A 6,855-nucleotide genomic window follows, 5' to 3' on the forward strand; every position below is an offset into this window, starting at 1 on the left:
AATGTAAATAACACTTCAAGTAACTGATTCTACAATTAAAGTCTAAGCTAATACGCGAAATTATGTAAAATGACCAAAATGCCCCTCGGTCTCACATCTCGAAATAGGGTAAAATTTATAGTTTTAGAATCCTCAAACTCTGATGAGTCTAACCATACAAAAATTATCCAAATCCGATGTCAAATCCCCAATCAAAACTCAATTTCTTGATCTAAGAACTTTTCTCCAATTTTCATACAAATTTCGAAATTAAAGGATGAATTCATATTTATATTAATGGGTTACAAGCAAAAAGGAGTCTAGAATCGTTACCCAATTGATATCTCTGAAAATCCCTCAAAATGTCGTTCAAATCCAAGCTCCCAAGCTTAAGTTTTGATAAAATGGCTAAACCCTCGATTTTGAAATCTTATATCTGCCCAGGTAATTCCTTCTTCGAGGAAGCGAGGATACTATCACGAATGCGATGCACAAAAGACCTACTGGCCAAATTCCTCTTTCGTGAATGCGAGGTACACTCGCGAACGCGTAGCTTACACGGGAAGACCCTACGCAAACGCGAAGACCAACGGGTCCTGACCTTTGCGAACGCGGGACATCATCGCGAATACGAAGCACATTTCAGTTGCTTCACCAGATGCTCTACGCGATCACGATACCCCCTCGCGAACGCGATGAAAGTTTTCTCTGCAACACAACAGCAGAAAATCTGCAATCTTTCCAAGTCCAAAAATGATTCGTTGAGCATCCGGAACACACCCGAGGCACCCCGGGACCTCAACCAAACCTGCAAACCAATCCTAAAACATTATTCAAACTTGTTCCAACCTTCGGAACGCTCAAAACAACATCAAAACACCTATTTTTCATCGGATTCAAGCCTAAGAATTCCAAAAACTTTAAAAACACTCTTTCGATCATAAAGTCTATCAAACCTCGTCCAAATGACCTGATATTTTGCACACACGTCACATTCAACACTATGGAGCTATTCCAACTTCCGGAATTCAATTCCGACCCTCGAATCAAAATCTCACTATCGGACCGGAAACTTCAAAAATTCAACTTTTGGTATTTCAAGCCTAAATTTGCTACGGACCTCCAAAACACAATCCGAACACGCCCCTAAGCCCAAAATCACCTAATAGAGCTAACGAAACCATCGGATTTCCATTCTGAGGTTGTCTTCATACTGTCCCGATTACGGTCAACTTTCCAACACGTAAGCTCTCATTTAGGGGCTAAGTGTCCCAAAACTTCTCGAAACTAAAAACCGAATGTCCCAGCAAATCAAAATAACAGAAATAAACTCGAGGAAAGCGGTTAATAGGGGATCGAGGCATAAATTGTTAAGACGACCAGCCGGGTCATCACATCACACTTCAAAGAATTTGGCTCGGATTTACATCAGAGATTGTCCGTACAATTAAGACCCAAAGGAGAAACTCTAGCCTGTGTAAATGAGGCGCCCAAAGGCTTCCCTAGAGATGTGGATTGGCGCCCAAGTTAGGGCTAATATGGCGCCCAAATCTTACCATTTTTATAATCCTTCTTTTGTAGGATTGTTTCATGGGTTAATATGTGTACTATTTATTTCTTTTCTAGCAAAGTAGGATTTTCTTTTCTTTTCCAATTATTAAGATATTTTTTATATTCTAGTCTTTTTCTTATCTATCAAGTTCTAGAATTATTTTCTTAAGTGTTTCCCTTCTATAGTTTTTTAGGAGTTGGTCATCCTCCTCTCTTCCTATATAATGAGGTTCTTCCTTTCATTGTTTCTACTTTAGACGTTGATTAATATTATTATTATTTTGATTTTCGTTGAACCTTTTTAGGTTTACTTTAAAATTTATCTTTCAACCTGTAACTAGTTCATAGCTTAAAGTACTGACATAACTCTTCCAATTTGATATCTCTAATTTCTTCTTATATTCTTAGAAAGTGATTAGTATCCATTACTATTCATTACCTAGTATTGCTCACGAATCGTTCGAGATTTAAATATAAGTTTTGATTCACTTCTAAAGTAAAAGGTGTTTGGTTCATCTTATAACTATCATTATTGCTTGGATCTTGTCAAAAACTCTAGAATTATTGGAAACTCTTGTATCTCTCATCAAATTTTCTCATATTTCAATTATTTGTTGTTTCAGTTTTTCAATTCTTTTAGATCTTTCGCTTTTGTGCAATTTTTTTAAATTCATGCTCTAGTTTGAGACTCCTGACCCTTTATAATCACAAGTATTCTTCATCCTTCCTCTTTTTTTACCCTACTTCATTTTGATATTTAAAAATACTTTTGTCATATGTAGTTCTCGCCAAGTTTCAACTCCTCTTCATTTTATTTTTCTGCCGGTGTACTTTCTCTTTTCTTATTTTTTCGTCCTTTATATTGTTTATTCATGAATTTTCCTTATTGAATAGTTCCTTATTTGGTCTGTGCAACCTTTCTGATACGACTTTGATGACATCTCAAAGGTATGAGCTTTATTTACCGTGAAAATAGTAATAACAATTAAATTGATTTTGTGGTTCTAAAAATATGTGATCTATTTTTATGCTAGTTGTTTAGGCAATAGATTCTAAGTGAGGTACTTGGAAACAAGATAAGAGCTTAAAAACAAGATGATTGCCGAACCAGATGGCAGACAATTGGGGCCTCGAGCTTGCTTATTTGGGGCCTCGAGGTCGAGTCTGATGTCTCGCTGAGGGTAATCAATGGACGACTAACAGTTATAATAAAATCAATGACAGCTCTTTATGGCCAATGATAAGCAATAAATGAAGAACAACAAATAGAACGCAATGGATATGAATAATAAATAGAAGTAATGAGAGCAAGAGAATAGGTTAGAGAGCAGAGAGAATGTTCTTGTGTATTCAATATAGAGCATCAGATGTTTACAAAATGAAAAGGATCCCCTTTATATTTGAAAGGGTATCCTAACATAGTACAAATGCATTTATTACAAAGATATGGGGCTAGTACAACCTTTTAATGCTATGGTACGGGTTTGGACTAGCCTAATAGACTTTGTCAGCTCTAGTCACGAGCCTTGGGAACCTCACACCAATCCATCGACGTCCCTGATTTACCCTGCCTCGAGGCCAATCGTAGCTTATTCTACCTCGAAGTAGATTACCGAGAAGCCTCGAGGCCAGGGCCCCGAGCTAAGCTTCGATCCTTTAGGGGAGGTAGTTTCCTCGAGCCGCCTTGGTAACCGAAAAATTGGACCGCCAATTTTTGTTGTATACGGATAGTCCCCGCATTTCTTATAGTGAAATGATAAGAAATGACCTTGATATCCATCTCTTCGAACATCCCGTGATGATGTCATACTTATGACGTAATCCTTTGTAATAACTAAGGCGTCCCATCGGTTTATCTTTCCAAAATCATTCAATGTACTGCAGACTCTTATTCTCCAAAGCGATAATATCGATGACGGTCCAGTTCCCTAAAAACGCGTTGATTGCGCCTGCCAATACGTCTTTTAAATTTATTGATGGCGCCGTCGGTTACATTTTCCAAAGAGTATTGATTACGCCTGCCGGTTGCGCTACCTTTTCATTATAAATGAAAGCTTTCTCGAATCAAACTTTGCTCAGTCATTCTTTACCATTTTTCAACTCCTTTCTTCCCATCTCCCCCATCCAACTTTATCTTTCATGTCTAACTCTTATGGCTGTAGGGTCATATGGCAGTATTTTCACCAGCTACGCATTGGCCCTTTCTCAAAGATGTCTTTCCCCGATGGGATTGCACTAACTTTTTGTTGTTGTTGTCGTTGTTGGCTCGAGGTGGCGAGGTAGGGATACTGATTTCTTCCTACTTAGGAAGATATTTGGACTCTACACTGCTGCTCAGGAGGATGTTCAGACTTTACACCGTTGCTCACCTACCTACTCTGGCCTGGTGCGGTACTTCATCCCTTTTGCTTTCCGTGGGGTGAAGTGGCACTACCGGCCGCTAACTTTCACGGCACAATGTCCCAAGAAGTGGACTCAAAGTAGTCGTGTAGGTAAGGTCGACGCTCGCCAAGTCTTCTATCGGGCCGTGATTTCCTTTGCTTGGTAAAAGCTTTTGTTCTTTAGCGGGCTACGGCTTTTTCTTCATCTTTTTCTGCTTTTTCCGTATCACTTTCCTCTTCTTCATCTTCTCCCTTGAAGATGCCATTTTGAAAGATCGAGATGAGGCCACCGAGGAGACGATGCTCGAAGATGCTGCTGTCAAGGATACACCCCCGAGAATAGATTAGACTCTTGGCTTCTATTATATATACACTTTTTTGCTTCGTTGTTTTTGTGTAAGGACCCCTCGTGGGCTTTTGTAATTATATGTAAGGACCCTTCGTGGGCTTTTGTAATTATGTGCTTATGAATACAAAGATATCTCTTCAATTTGTCTCTGATTTATGCTATATTTCCTTTTATCTATGTTTATGAAGAATCTGAATGTATGACTCCACCGATCGGTGCAAATATCGAGCCCGAGTGCAAGTATTCTCCTGGCTCTTGATTGATTAACATGATTCCCTATAGAACCCTTTGTCATTCCTTGGACCGAGCCCGGGTTGGATTGATAAACTCGGGTCATCGGGATCCCCGACTTCGAGTCGAATGAGAGTAGGGCTTCGAACTTTCAGTATGAGACTTAGCCTTTTAGACCCCGCGATAGTCCTCGAGGGGGGGATTTGCTCGGAAGCCTGGGTTTAGATGGTACCTCGTGGCCAAGCCCATATGAGTAGGTTTTTAGAGCTTATCTTCTTTTTGAGAGAGTTCCTCGAGCTCGGCTACCATCTCGAGGCTTAGGACGATGTCAATGGCTCCTTGGAGCATATCCTTTTCTTGGTGGAGGTCTTCGAGATCGGGTACCATCTTAGGTCAGTGTAGTGATGTCAATGGCTTCCTGGAGCCTCTCTTCTTCTTGGTGGAGGTCCTCGAGATCGGTACCATCTCGGGACTTGTAATGATGCCAATGGCTTCCTGGAGCCTATCTTCTTTTTGAGAGAGGTCCTCGAGATCGGGTACCATCTCGGGACGTGTAGTGATGCCATTGGCTTCCTGGAGCCTCTCTTCTTCTTGGTGGAGGTCCTCGAGATCGGGTATCATCTCGAGGCCTATAATGATATTGATGGATCCTTAGAGCCTTTCTTCTTTTTGGCAGAGAACTTCGAGATCGGGTACCATCTCGAGGCTTGGTTGATGCGGGGGTCTCTGACCCCCAAGACGTCATATGGCGGCGTCAAGTGTATGACCTGGTTATGAAATGACCGAGGCAATCCCGTCGGCACATCTTCCCAAAGTGATAAAAGCTTTAGCCAGTATTTTTAATCGGCATTTGAGGTAGGCGGATAGTGGCTGCTTTTTCCATATATACGGTTGTCTTCTCCCTTTTGAAGATTCCGCTATTCTAAGTAGTTATCCTCTTTTGTCAATTTCTCCTTTCCTGGTCAGGTCCTCCATCATTTCAGTTTTAACGCTCTTGCTCAAATTCTCGCTCCAATTCTCTAGCTTTACCATAGTCATGACTGCTACATTAGGGTCCGCTCAGCAAGGAGAAGGGAGTTCCGCCTCTAGTTCCTGCCAGATTGGAAGTGTGCCGTCAGTGCTAGGTGAGTCATCCTCTGGGAATTTTGTTTCGGGGGGGAGGGGGGAATATCCCGTTAGGAAAGTCTCCCAACGTTCGAGGTTAGTGGGAGTACGCCTCAAAGTTTACTTTTTTAATAGGAAAGGAGCACCTTGAGTTGGCGAGGAAGGATTGTGGATGGGGAGAAAAGGTAGTATTGCGGGTACCTTCCCCGAGAGAGAGCATTATGACCCATGTAGAGGGGTTTTTGAATGTGTATACATATCCTTTACGTTGGGCCCCCTCGATAGGGTTGTGCTTGACTTCTATCGAAAGTACCAGGTTACCTTGGCGCAGATTCATCCGTCATTTTGGCAGATAGTATTGATGATGAAGTTCTTTGCGGAGAAAGCAAGGCTTGAATTCACTCTTAGCCATCTCATCAGACTGTACCGACCTTTTCACCATCGAGGTTTGCTAACCCTATGATGTCGCTCCACCATGCCTTTCATTATTGATGACGAGGAAGACGGAGATCGGGGGTGGATGAGCCGATTCGTCCGAGTATAGACTGTCGATATTATCCCCGTGGAGTTTCTTCCATTTCCTGAGGAGTGGAATTTTACACATAAGTGATATGCTCGTGCCTTTGTAGTTTGTTAATTATGGCGAAGGCAAGCCCCGTAAATGCGTCTTCCTTTCCCTTTCTGCAGCAATTTCATGGATGTCGTGCGAGGTCCCTGACCTGCCGGATTGGGCTCGGAAGTTGGCGACCCACTTGACTTATAACGCGCGCAAGTGGAGAGCTTTGTCTAAGGATAGGTGGGAGGCAAAACACCACGGTATGTGCTTTGTGATCTCCCCCCCACCCTTTTCTTAGAAGGGCACTTTTTCTTTCTGCGTACTAACTTTACCATCGCAGGCATTGGGGAGTTTTTTGAAGTTGGATCACGCCCTCTGGTTGAAGGAGGAGGATCACCGACTTTAAGACCGAGAGACAATAATAATAACAATAAGCAAAAAAGGCTTTTGCAGGATGACAATGATTATAGCAAGATGAGTCTGGGCCGGAGGCTTATGGAGGGCGTATCAGTTGAATCTAAGGTCTCTGGTATTAGGAAAATGGTCCCTCCTCCGCTGCCATCTTCCTTTACTATCGAAGGTACTTCGAGGAACGAGGTTTCTCTGTCGTTGACTTCTTCTCCCATCGAAGGCACTTCGAGGAATGTTCGATGCTAAGGGGCGCGTATATTGGGCGACCATGTCCCAAACCGGGGCGGTTCTAC

The sequence above is a fragment of the Nicotiana tabacum genome, chromosome 18, assembly GCF_000715075.1.
Source record: "Nicotiana tabacum cultivar K326 chromosome 18, ASM71507v2, whole genome shotgun sequence".
Lineage (NCBI taxonomy): Eukaryota > Viridiplantae > Streptophyta > Magnoliopsida > Solanales > Solanaceae > Nicotiana > Nicotiana tabacum.